The sequence below is a fragment of the Pholcus phalangioides genome, unplaced genomic scaffold (assembly GCF_987345545.1).
Source record: "Pholcus phalangioides strain wild (caught in Gottingen) unplaced genomic scaffold, Ppha-v1.0 ptg000007l_1, whole genome shotgun sequence".
Taxonomy (NCBI): domain Eukaryota; kingdom Metazoa; phylum Arthropoda; class Arachnida; order Araneae; family Pholcidae; genus Pholcus; species Pholcus phalangioides.
This window is the reverse complement of record NW_028301600.1, coordinates 42,167,506-42,179,621: the sequence shown is the minus strand read 5'-3', so window position 1 is coordinate 42,179,621 and position 12,116 is coordinate 42,167,506. Positions and strand designations below refer to the sequence as shown.

Sequence of the window (12,116 nt, the reverse complement as noted above, 5' to 3'; positions counted from 1 at the left end):
GTATCCGTCAGTGTAGTTGTCCGTTATGGGAGGTTCTACTGTAGAATGAAAGTTTCTTACGCTAATAACGGGAGGACAGTAAAGGTACCTTCCTGGGTCAGTCAAAACCTTTTGAAATCAACAGGTGGCGTAGAAATTTCCAATTTTTCAGATTTTTACCAGCTTAAATTTTAGTCGAAATGTAACACTTCCATTAATTTTCTTTCAAAACGGAGCATTTCCAAAATTTAAATGTGGATAACTCTCTCGAATGTTGATCAAGAAACATTGTATTTAAATATTCTTTTATCATTCCTATATGCTATTTAAGTACCATGCAACAACAAAGAAAAAAAAAAACGATAGTTAATATTTTATTACAGGTTTGTGTGTGTGTGTGTGCGACCGATTTCACAATAAATAATTCCAAAAAATACGCTGCGTCCGAATGAATATAAAATCTGTCTGAGCCATCGAGCTTACGGTCTGAGCGTTAAAGACACTCGAAGTGTTGTCATACGTGTAATATTCAGAGAAAATACTAATATATAGGCTTATATGTCTCTGAAAATAATGTTAACTCGTCAACTTATTGAGTTATGAAAATCACACCTGTATCAACGTTTTCGAATAAAAATAACAAATTCAAGAAAACTCCGACTAAAAAACTGGAAAAATCGGAACATTTTTGCAAAAAAGTTGGAACGGCTAACAAAAACAGGAAAAACCAAGTCTGCACGGGAAATACAGGACGTATGGTCACCTAAGCTGTGACGCAATTAAGGTCATGTCATGGAGAAGTCACTGAAAACAATGGAAATGGTAAAATTGACTATACGTCCCGTTTCTTGTTTAGACTTAAGCTTTAAGCTACTTCTTATTTGGCGTGGTTTTGATTTGACCGTGGTGATGAAAGAGGATGTATGTAGTACAATATGTGATTTAACGTTCTGTTAGGTGACGATTAGCAGCGATTCGCTTTAATTGGCTCAATGTCCTGCTTTTTTTGTTCTTAAAGATGGTCAAGATGGCGATGATGAGAAACAGCTGAGTTTTCATTACAATACATAGCATTATTTCCTCTTTTAGACGCAGGGGTAAGAAGGGAAGATGAGGGTTGCTGTAATCGTAATGCATTCTAGCAGACGTCCCAAATGCAGTTCGTTCCTCTGATGACAGTTCACAGCTGGGTGACGTACGTTTCAGTTTATTCGTCAAATATATAAACTCTGTTCTCACAGTTCATTCTGTAATAACGATAACTTATTAGCATTTTATATAGGATTGAAATAGGGTCCCTTCTGACTGTTCGCGATGTTCACACAGGAAATATCCTTCAATAAATTTTCCTGTCAATGATTTTGTTGTTGTTCAGTGTTAGCGAACAGATTGTTTATGAAAAATCCTAGTCAGTCTATCATGTCCCAATGTCACTGTGAAAGTGTGAAATTTGCATTTTTGAGAACAGCTAAAAATATGACATTAATATAAAAATGATGATAGATATTGATGGTTTTTGTTTAAATTTAATTTTTAAAATTTGAATTTTTTCATGTGATTAAGAAATAACTAAAATTTAACTCTGTTTAGTCCTATAAAACTCTAATTCTGGAAATATAAATTGTGTCAAAACTGGCGATTTATATTTAATTTGGATTTCAAATTCTCAAATATTAATATGAATATTGATGAAATTTATTTTGTAGTTAAACAAAAGTAGCCATGATTTTAATTTCCCCATTAGCAATAGGGGCATTTGCTCAGACCCTTATGATTAGGGGCGTAAATTTGAACAACATATTGCCCCGTCACAACTAGGGTCGCAGGCGGGTCTGGTGTTCTGGGCGCTGTGAGAGGGTGCAAATTCCCTTCAACACTTCTTTTGACATTGCGAGGGAGGTGCTGCAACGAAACAATGAATATTGGTTTTCAGAACAGTATCCAACTGAGTGAACAACTTAATATTTATACACAGGGCCTGACAAATTCCTGGTTGTCATAGTGCATAGGTGAAGATAGACTTGAATAGCTGGGGATGTCAATTCACATATATATGCATAATTTCAGTTGGCTCCATCATTGATGCTGGGGAGAGGCATAGCCATCTCACCCATATCTCAGCCCATGCCATGGCCCCCACCAGGGTGGGGCTGACTGGGTCCAGGACGATTCTCATCATTTTTTGTTCTTTCACACTATGAAGGGGCCATGAATAGTCTGATCTGGGGCCCTCCATAGATCTCAGCTCCAGAATGTGGGGGCCATGGAAACTATAAAATTGGTATTGGCACCAAAAACTTTCTGTATTTGATTGCTCAATTGGAATAATACAAAATTTTTGATTTCATGACCTTGTCTCATAACATATGAAAAGGATATAAAGAGTCATGGAGAATTAATAAAAATATATTTAAAGCCATTTTTCTGGAGGCTAAAATCCTTCTTGACTCCTAATAAATTAGGTTGGTGCCTGAAAATTTTTTTTGGATTTTCAAGTCCTGTTTATATATTAAGGCTTGGTAATTTTATACTCTATAACAGCAGAGTCCAGATACTGTTCATTAAAGCACAGTCAAGATACTGTTCATTAAAGCACAGTCAAGATACTGTTCATTAAAGCACAGTCAAGATACTGTTCATTAAACCACAGTCAAGATACTGTTCATTAAAGCACAGTCAAGATACTGTTCATTAAAGCACAGTCAAGATACTGTTCATTAAAGCACAGTCAAGATACTGCTCGCAGGGCCATCTTAAGAATATCATGGGCACCAAAGTAAAGTGATTTTTCTGAGGCCCTAACTAGAAAATTCTCAAAATTCAACTACCTCTCATTCTTCTGGGGCCCCTCTGCTCTTGAGGCCTTCGTGCCATGCCCAGGTGGGCTCGTGTTTTAAGATGGCACTGACTTCTCATTACAGCAGAGTCCAGATACTGCGCATTACAGCAGTATCTGGAAAAAAGAGATCTAATTTCCAGGTGACAAAGAACATTACATGGCTTGGGGACCCATGTTGCTATTAAGAGGGTCCTTTCTCATTTTCATGCATTAATAGAAAAAAATATGGGATAAGTGTGTGAATTTTTTTTAGTTAAAACCTGTTTGACAAATTCCACATGACAAGTCACCATGGTGACTAAACAATTGAAATTGATGCCCTAAAATTTTGTATGTCTGATTGTCAAATTATTAGAGTCTAAGGACGACACTGAACTTTTGAAATTTCTATTAGCGTGTCCATTAAGATTGAAAGAGTACCCCATCACTGCTACAGTGGTGGTCAGCTGAAGTTGGTTTTCTGTAGTTTCCAACTTCGAGGCACGAATGGGAGCCGATCTTGTTAAAAAGTTTTGCACAGAGAGCAACAGGCCTATAGCAGTATAAATATTCAAACGTCACACACTTCATTCAGAATTTGTAATATAGATGACACCACTAAAAATTCACACACAACACTACACACTGACTTAGGTACACATACTCACACTTCCGGCCTAACTTAATCGGTAGTAAATTGCCCATGGCAATAGACTGGAGTTGTGCTCAGTTTAGAAGAAAGAAAGGAGATGGAAAGGGACACCAAGGCTCATGATCTGAAAAATGGTTAATGGAAAGCGATTATTATTTTGGACAGTTTATTTAAAACATGCTTGGCTGTCTAGAAATTCGTGTTCCTCCCTAATTTTTTCTTCAATTCGTCAAGCCCGGTATAAAACCACTTAAAGGAATTTTTAGTTTGTCCAATCAACTGTAATTTTAAATTAATAAATTAGGAAATACAACAAATATGTTAATCTTTTTTCTAATACATTTGAAATAATTCTAAATAATTCTATGTATCCATAGAGTTGTACCCATAAAGTTGGCTTTCTGAAGTCATTTGATTTTAGAGTTCTCTGAAATGAAATGACCTTGGAATCATATACATCAGGAATATTTTATATAACAGTACATTGTGCGTTCTTGTTCATTTGAAAATAGGCATGCATGTGACAGAAGAGCAAGCAAGGTTTGCAATAGATTGAAGATTCCATTGTATACAGATCCAGCTCTGTGAAGAAAAGGCTTTAAAAAAGTTTCTTTTTTCGGGGTATCTTTTAACTATTCAGTTTGATTATTCAACACCAATTAGAAAAGATAAATTTCTATCGGTATTTTTTAATACTCAAGGCATCATGACTTTTTCGTTTTGGAGTTTTTGTGGGTATGGTTTTGTATCTTGTTGGCCTATGGTTTTTTGAGGCTTTGTGGTTCCCCCCTTGTTGGATTTGAAATAAAATTATTAAGTGATATATCATTTTCTCTCTATAATTTGTCTTCACCTGTTTTTCCCAGATGATGTGCCACTGATTTTAAACATTTCAAGCTCTATATATCAAACGATTGAATGCAAATGTGTCTGGATTTAAGCTGGGAAGTTTTATGACTTTTTGTCAATTTGAACTTTAACAATATGAAGTAAGACCATCTAATAAATTTTAACCTTGTTCTACATGATATGTTTTTTACTTAATTATATGTTTGTACAATTAATATACTTACATATGCAGAAGAGCTATGGTAAAGAAGTTATTATGGCCAATATCTGTATTGTGCATGGCTTAGACAAAGTGTAAAGATATCCCAGAAAAATATGAAATACAATGCAGTGTTAATGCTACACATAACTTACACAAAACAGTTTGACAGGGCATTTTACATTATTTTCAAACAATGCAAAATTGGAACTAACAATTGTTAGTTTATGGAATTAGTAAATCATTATTTATTTGCCTTTCAGACACCATTTGTGTAATCATGCAATTTCTTTGAAAAGAAAGAAAATCTTTTTAAAATAACCAAGGCAAAGAAAAAAAGATTTTGATTGGAGTAGCACATTTAATACAATGAATTCATTTTTCTGGCAATAGCCTTTGAACAAAACTTATCTAGCAATTTTCTGCGTTTACTTACTGTGTGTTCTTACTTTAAGAATTCAACTGTATTAAGTTTTGTCGACATCAATAATTTATGCTATTTTATTACTGTCAAATGAAAAAAGATGGTTCTAAAGAATATACTTCTTTTCTTAATAACAAGCCATTGCCCAATGAGCTAAAACAGGCTACTCAATAAATTTATCTTCAACTGATTTTAACACTTGCCGAGTTTATTTTATAAGAAAATTATATACATTTAACATATATTTATTTTTTCCCAACAGCTCTGCATCAAGACCACCAGGAATGCTCATCATTATTCGCACCTTCACGTGTTCCTATGTTTATTGATGTGATGCCATCCTGCCATTATTTAAAACTTGAGTGATGGCATTAAAATAAACCTTCTGTTAAATTATTTTTCAGAGGTATGATACTCAGCAAAGTTTCAACATGTTTCAAATTCTTTTGACTTGCAAAGGTAGACTTTTTTTTCAAAAGATTAAGTGTAAAATTTTTTTCAAGTATTACATTCAAGTGCAAGATTATTTTTCATCCACAGATTTAATATATTTTGCCAAAGGCTACTAAGAGGGTCACTGTAGTATATTTCTAATCTCTGGCTAATTTGGCCTCCTTGCATTTTTAATGTTTCACAGATATTGTATGCTTCTCCTACAGACAATTACCATGTTCGATGAAATTCACAAACTGATGCCATTTAGATGAAAATAAATTTTACAACCAAAGCTATGGAAAGTCTGGTCTGCCCATTAGAGTTCATAAAATGGCTGTGGTACAAAAAAAAATAAATTTAAAGATGAACAAGATGCAGGAGAAACTGGAGACACCCAGGCTCGGTTTGCAAGAAGAGCTTACGTTGCTTCTTGGGACAGAGCCTGGGTGTCTCGTGGTTTCTCCAGTTTCTTCTGCATCTTGTTCATCTTTAAATATTTTTTGTTTTGTACCACAGCCATTTTATGAACTCTAATAGGCAGACCAGACTTTCCATAGCTTTGGTTGTAAAATGTATTTTTCACCTAAATGGCATCAGTTTGTGAATTTCATGAAACATGGTAATTGTCTGTAGGAGAAGCATACAATATCTGTGAAGCATTAAAAAAAATGCAAGGAGGCCAAATTAGCCGTATACAGAGTAACTTAACCAAACCGGCATTGTTTCAATATTGCAAACTTGTATTTAAAATGAGTATCAAGATATTTATATTAATGTGGTAGCCCAAGTTGACAATTCCCTCAAAAAGGATGTTCATTGGTCTCATGAGTTTGATAACCGTTCAGTTTTGGCTGAGAGATTCAGCAGAGAAATGACCACAAAAGTATAGTGCTATAGCAGGAAGTCTCCACACTGAGCAGTTGGAGCACTAATATCTTAGCAAAAGATCTAAGTATATAACGATTATAGAATGTTGCCATTCTCTCTCAGAATCGGCTATAAACTTTAGGTCGTGGTCTTAACTGTAGGCTTTGCTGAGCAGAAGGTGTTTGTGGCAAGACAAAAATTATCAAACATATTTATATTATTATGAAAATGGAAAGTATTCTATGAAATTCAGTCAATCTCCTTTGCTTTGAGCCTTAGCCAATATAAAACATTAAGAAGGTTTTAGTATGCAGTGCTATAAAACTTAGTATCACTTTAATCGTGACAAGAATTTTTTTTTTTTCAGAATTAATATTTTTTCCAAGTCTTTCACTTAGTGATGTTGTATTTGAAGTGTTGTATATCAGTGAATGCTATTCACATATCCTTTTTTAATATTCATAATTTATTTAGAGCCTATTTTAAATTGGTGGCATTCAAAATGATGATGTCTTCTCCAAGTCCTGGTAAACGAAGAATGGATACAGATGTTGTGAAACTTATTGAAAGCCGTCATGAAGTGACTGTTCTTGGTGGTCTCAATGAATTGTGTGTAAAGTTTTATGGACCTGAAGGAACCCCTTATGAGGGAGGAGTGTGGAAAGTTCGTGTTGATCTTCCAGAAAAATATCCATTTAAATCACCTTCCATTGGATTTATGAATAAGATTTATCATCCAAATATTGATGAAATTTCGGGCACTGTTTGTCTTGATGTGATAAATCAAGCATGGTCTGCATTATATAACTTATCAAACATATTTGAGTCATTTCTACCTCAGCTTCTAACATACCCAAATCCTATTGATCCATTAAATAGTGATGCTGCAGCCTTATATTTACATAGGCCTGATGATTACAAAAAGAAAGTCCAAGAATATGTCAGAACATATGCAACAGAAGATGCATTACGCCAGCAAGAAGAAGATGAAATTTCTAGCAGTGAGAGCTCTATGAGTGACTTTTCAGGTGAAGATGAGACTCAAACTATGGTTATTTAATGATGAAATATATTACTGTGATAGTCATCTCTTTATACTTATTTATTAGTTTTTCATTTAGTTATACGCTACACAGACACCATATTGTAAAGCGCATTTGCACAATCTATCCTACTGCATCATTAAAAGATATCTTTACAACCCTGCTCAAAATAGTATGTACCTCTTAAATTAATGTTTCCACTTATACCATTGCACAATTCCTTATGTTCTATTAATGCTAAGTATTTTCATGCTGTACTAGTACCTGTATTCAATGAGACAGCTTTTTAGCATTTAAAAATGGTGATGTATTTAAACTTCCATGGCTTTCACAACTGAAACTACAGTTTTTCCAGACAGTGTAGTCTGTGATGTGTTTAAAATCAACATATTTTCATCTAATACATCCAGTTCAGAGATTTCAGTTCAGATTTTGACAATTGAACTTGAATTTCAATATCAATTCCCATCTGATATATAAATTATCATTAAGCAAAGCAAAAATAAAACTAAGATTGATTTAATTTTTATATTTGTTTTAATGGATGAAATGTATTCAAAACATGTTGTAATTTATATTTAACAATGTATCAAGTTTTTCACATTAATATGTTAGCATAAATTTCTTCCCTGCCAGCTCAATAATAACACCAATGTCTGCCCAAACCTTTTTTCAAATACCTGAACAGATATGGATGTATATCTGTAGCTTATGCAGATCACTTTTTAAATGAAAAAAAGTAATATGTTTATATGAATCAATTTCACCCCTTTTATCGGTAGTACTTTAAAGTACCGGGTTTGACAGTGTTGTGTACTAATTGTTTGAAAAACTTTTTTTTTTTGCCTTTAATTAGAGCTAAAAATAGTTTACATTATAATTATTTATTATTACCTTTATATTTATTACTGTGCCTATTTTATTACTAGCCTATTTTCTTATTCTACTTTTTATAATGTGAAAATTTATAATGATGAAGTGTTAACTTTTTCTTTAAAATTCTATTTCTCCTGATAAGGAAAAAAAGAGGGTAAATAAATGTGTCATATTTTTTTTAGGATATTTTGGGGTTTATACCTCCTTTTTCATAATCTTTTTGCGCTCAGTCATTTTAATGTCATCTAAACAAGTTTAGGCAAAAATCCTTAATGCTAGTTGAAATGCTAATTTTTTTTTTATTTCCCCCACATGTAAATTGGGCTACTAAGCCCAGATGACATGCGTTACATAGAATGGCTATATTGTATATCAAAATGAACAAAACACTGGAGGGGGGATAGCCAAGGATAATAAGATATTTGCCTGCTCTACCAAAGTATGTTCAGAGGTGTTGGAGTTCGATACCTGATTCATCCTTGTCAGAATCTTTCCTGACATGTAGGTACAAAAGAAATGGGGATAAGATGATTATAGAACACAATGCTACTGCAGGAAGTTTCCCATAAACAGAGTTGGTACACTAACCTCTCGGTGTGATATATGATAAAGAACATGTTTAATGCTGCCATTCAGATTTGGCCAGAAACTGTAGGTCCTGGTCTCATTAGCCCTTGTTAGCAGAAAATTACTGTAATGCAATAACAAAATATCAAATGATCATATTACTGGAATTTCATGTAATTCTTCATGTTAACTGTTATGCAGAAGAAGACTGGGATGATAGGCCCACATGATTTTTTAATGCCCTTCAAAAATAATGCATTTGAGTGAATAATGATGTGCGATATGGATTCTGTGTGTGGGCTATTCAAATTTTGCCACCTTTCTCCTGTTCTAATTTAATTTTCGTGATCACCAACTTCTTTGAATTTAATGCCTCTTTGAACTTGCCACCATGTAAATGCTCCTATTGCATTATGTTTAGTTCATGCTGCAAAAGATTCCATGAGATTGTGTGCATTGCTTACAACTCGGTCTCTCATTGAAAATAACGATAACATGAAGCAATATGCTAAGAAAAGACAAAAATATAAGAAATTTTAAAGTGTTCTAAATGATGTACTAAATGAATGAAATCACACTCCCTGGTGCCTTACTTTTTTGTTTGACTATGTTTTGGCCCTCTGTATTGTCTCTGATTCACATGGCCTCAGAAAATAATTGAGTTACATGTAACTTGTATGTCACCAAAATCATTACAAGGGATCTGATGTATTTAACTCACATGGCAGTCAATGTGTTAAAAAATATCCAAGTTAAATGTTAGTTTTTTACTTTTATGAGTATTACCCTTTAGCTTTTGCTGTTTAGTCATTATTTCACTGTTCAAAGAAAGGTTGTTTAAGTGGTTTTAAACAACTTATTAATTAAAGTGTCTTCAGGTGTGAAAACAAATTTAATGAAAGGAATAAAAATAAACTTATAGAAGAGAGAAAAGGTTGATAAATCATTGAGTTTTTCGGTTTACCAAGGAAAAAAATACTAATATACAATGGAACTTTGGTTTACTAACCAAATAATTTGTTCCATGAATGCGCTCGTAATCTAATTTACTACTACATTAAATCAATCTTCCCCATAAAAAATAATGAAACTCAAATGATTTGTTCCACAACTGTCTATGGTCTCCGGCCAGGTACAATACTTTTCAAGATAATGTGTAGATTAATTTATTTAATATTATATTTTTATGTGTTTTACATGGAAGACTTGTGTAATTTCGGCATGGTGAAAAAGAGCAAGGGAACTTTGAAATCTTTGCTAGCATGAACACACAGCGAGAAGGTGAGACAACCATTTCATGGGCTTGTGCAATGAATGGGTACATGGGATTTAGAAAGGGACACAAGTCAAACAAATTAGGTTTTTTGTTAAAATAACAAGAGCCCCAAAGAATGCTTGGGCTTAAGCCCCTTAACTTGTTAAGACAGTTGTGATCATGTGATTTTCTCAGACCACCAGACAATGTTAATACCCAAAGCCTCTTGTAGTCTAGTTCTCATCTGGTAGGTTTTGGTACACCTACCACTTATTTTGAAGTTTGAGAAATCTAGTTTATTGAGTAAAATTCTGTTAAAACTTTAGAATTTTTTGCTTTTCTTGCAAAACACTCATAAACCAATTTACACATAATCTGAAGTTTCACTGGGCTTGAAACCTCTTGAATGGTGGTACAAGGGCTCTCGCTGAGTGTAGGCTCAGCTGATTGCCTCTTCATCATATTTATGTTGATTCAAAAGCACTGGCACTCTAAGTAAATGATTTCAATAGGGTATGGTAGAAAATACTTTAAATTTTCTTGGCATTCTTTTTGCTCTGGAAAATAGAATGGACCCAGTAAAATCAAGTTAGATAGTAGGGGAGGGTTATACCTCTCTGGTGGTGGTTTCTTATTTTATATAACTTATTATCAGATATATAAAATAAGGGAAGTTGTAATATTATGTGGAGGTGAATAATTTTGAAAATATTGTGAGGAGATATGATCAATAAGAAATATATACAGTCAATCCCGCTTATAACTTTCCCACTTACGTTTTCCTGCTTAGTATGACTTATTTTTGTGGTCCCAACTCTAAAAAAATTTCTTAAGATTTTCCATTAATGTATTTTCCTTGCTTATCTTTTTTTGAAAAATGTTATAAGCGGGATCCACTGTATATACCACCACTCAAAATATGATGAATATTTGCATATGAAATACTAGTATTATGCTAATATGGTGAAATTGTGAATAATATAAAATGAATGAATTTATACATTATAACCAGGGTTGGCAGGTTTTTGATGCATGGCAATTTTTGATGGTTTAAACTGTCGCGGCAAAAACCCTCTGTCAAAAACCTCAAATATTGCTTTTCCATTTTCAAAGTTCCCATTAGAAATACACATGTTAATTGCATGTAATGTTTAAAGTGACAATGTTAAACAAAGAATAAATACTTAATATGATTGTAGAATAATTTTCTACTCCCTACAGAATTATTTTGGACAATATATATATATTTTTTTTCTGGTAAAATATGCAATTTGAATAAAGCATAGCGTAAAAGCTGAAGTAAAAACTATGGAATGATTAGATATTCTTCAATTCAAAACGATTCTTGACCTTCCAAAATTTCTTCAACTGTTTCTATGTGTGTATAGATGTAAGCATCTGCTGTACTCTTTTTATAACAGTTCGGTGTTTAAAAAACTCTCTTACACCATATATGTAATGTTAGTTTCAGTTATTAAATTACCTAGATAATCACAGAGAGAGAGATACTTAAAACAATGCCCTTATTGTGCATAACGTTAGAATATATCTAGTAATCAAAATACTAAGTTGTAGGACTGAAATGCCCTTTAGTTTGACAGTGTTCTGATTGTATATGATGCTTAAGAAACTCCTGTAGCTTATTCTTTTTGCAAAAGTAAGAATATCCAAGTTTGACTGATATGGTATATTTACTAGCATGTATATAATGCAATCATTGGTTTTCCAACTGAAGCTATATCTGAACGTGCAAAACAATGCTTTGGGTATGAAGTCCTGCCAGATCTGCTTTGGTTAAAAATACTTCGACAACATTGACAATAAGTTTTTAACTGTTTTAATACTGAGATAGTTTCTCTGAGGCCAAAACCTAACGCTGATACCCTATTATACATATTTTGAATAAACAGCTCTATTTTGCTTAACAAATTGGACACAGGTAATCAGTAGTTTAGACAAAATAAATCATAAAATTATATTTTAAATGTTCTAGACTCTTTTGTGTTGAAAAATTCAAAATTGCAAATTATAATAATTTTTGTTTTAGTTATTGTAATAAATTGTTTAAAAATAGAATATTGTAATATGCAAAAAAGGAAGTTTTGCATCATGTTATATACCCATTGTGTTCAAAACATTATCCAAAAGCATT

General features: G+C 33.0%; 1 pseudogene across 3 annotated transcripts; it reads left to right on the top strand.

The window, feature by feature from the left end:
* The first annotated feature begins 1,071 nt into the window (after positions 1–1,071).
* Positions 1,072–10,740, top strand: LOC149085308 (ubiquitin-conjugating enzyme E2 H pseudogene; annotated as a pseudogene). 3 transcript variants are annotated; one of them, XR_016192832.1, is made up of 5 exons: positions 1,072–1,174; positions 3,962–4,070; positions 4,316–4,438; positions 5,184–5,327; positions 6,698–10,740. The product of XR_016192832.1 is annotated as a ubiquitin-conjugating enzyme E2 H pseudogene, transcript variant X2 (transcript). The 3 variants fall into 3 exon arrangements; XR_016192831.1 differs by having other exon boundaries at positions 5,184–5,380; positions 6,698–9,612; XR_016192833.1 differs by having other exon boundaries at positions 3,962–4,184; positions 5,184–5,380; positions 6,698–7,764.
* The last annotated feature ends 1,376 nt before the right edge of the window (positions 10,741–12,116 follow it).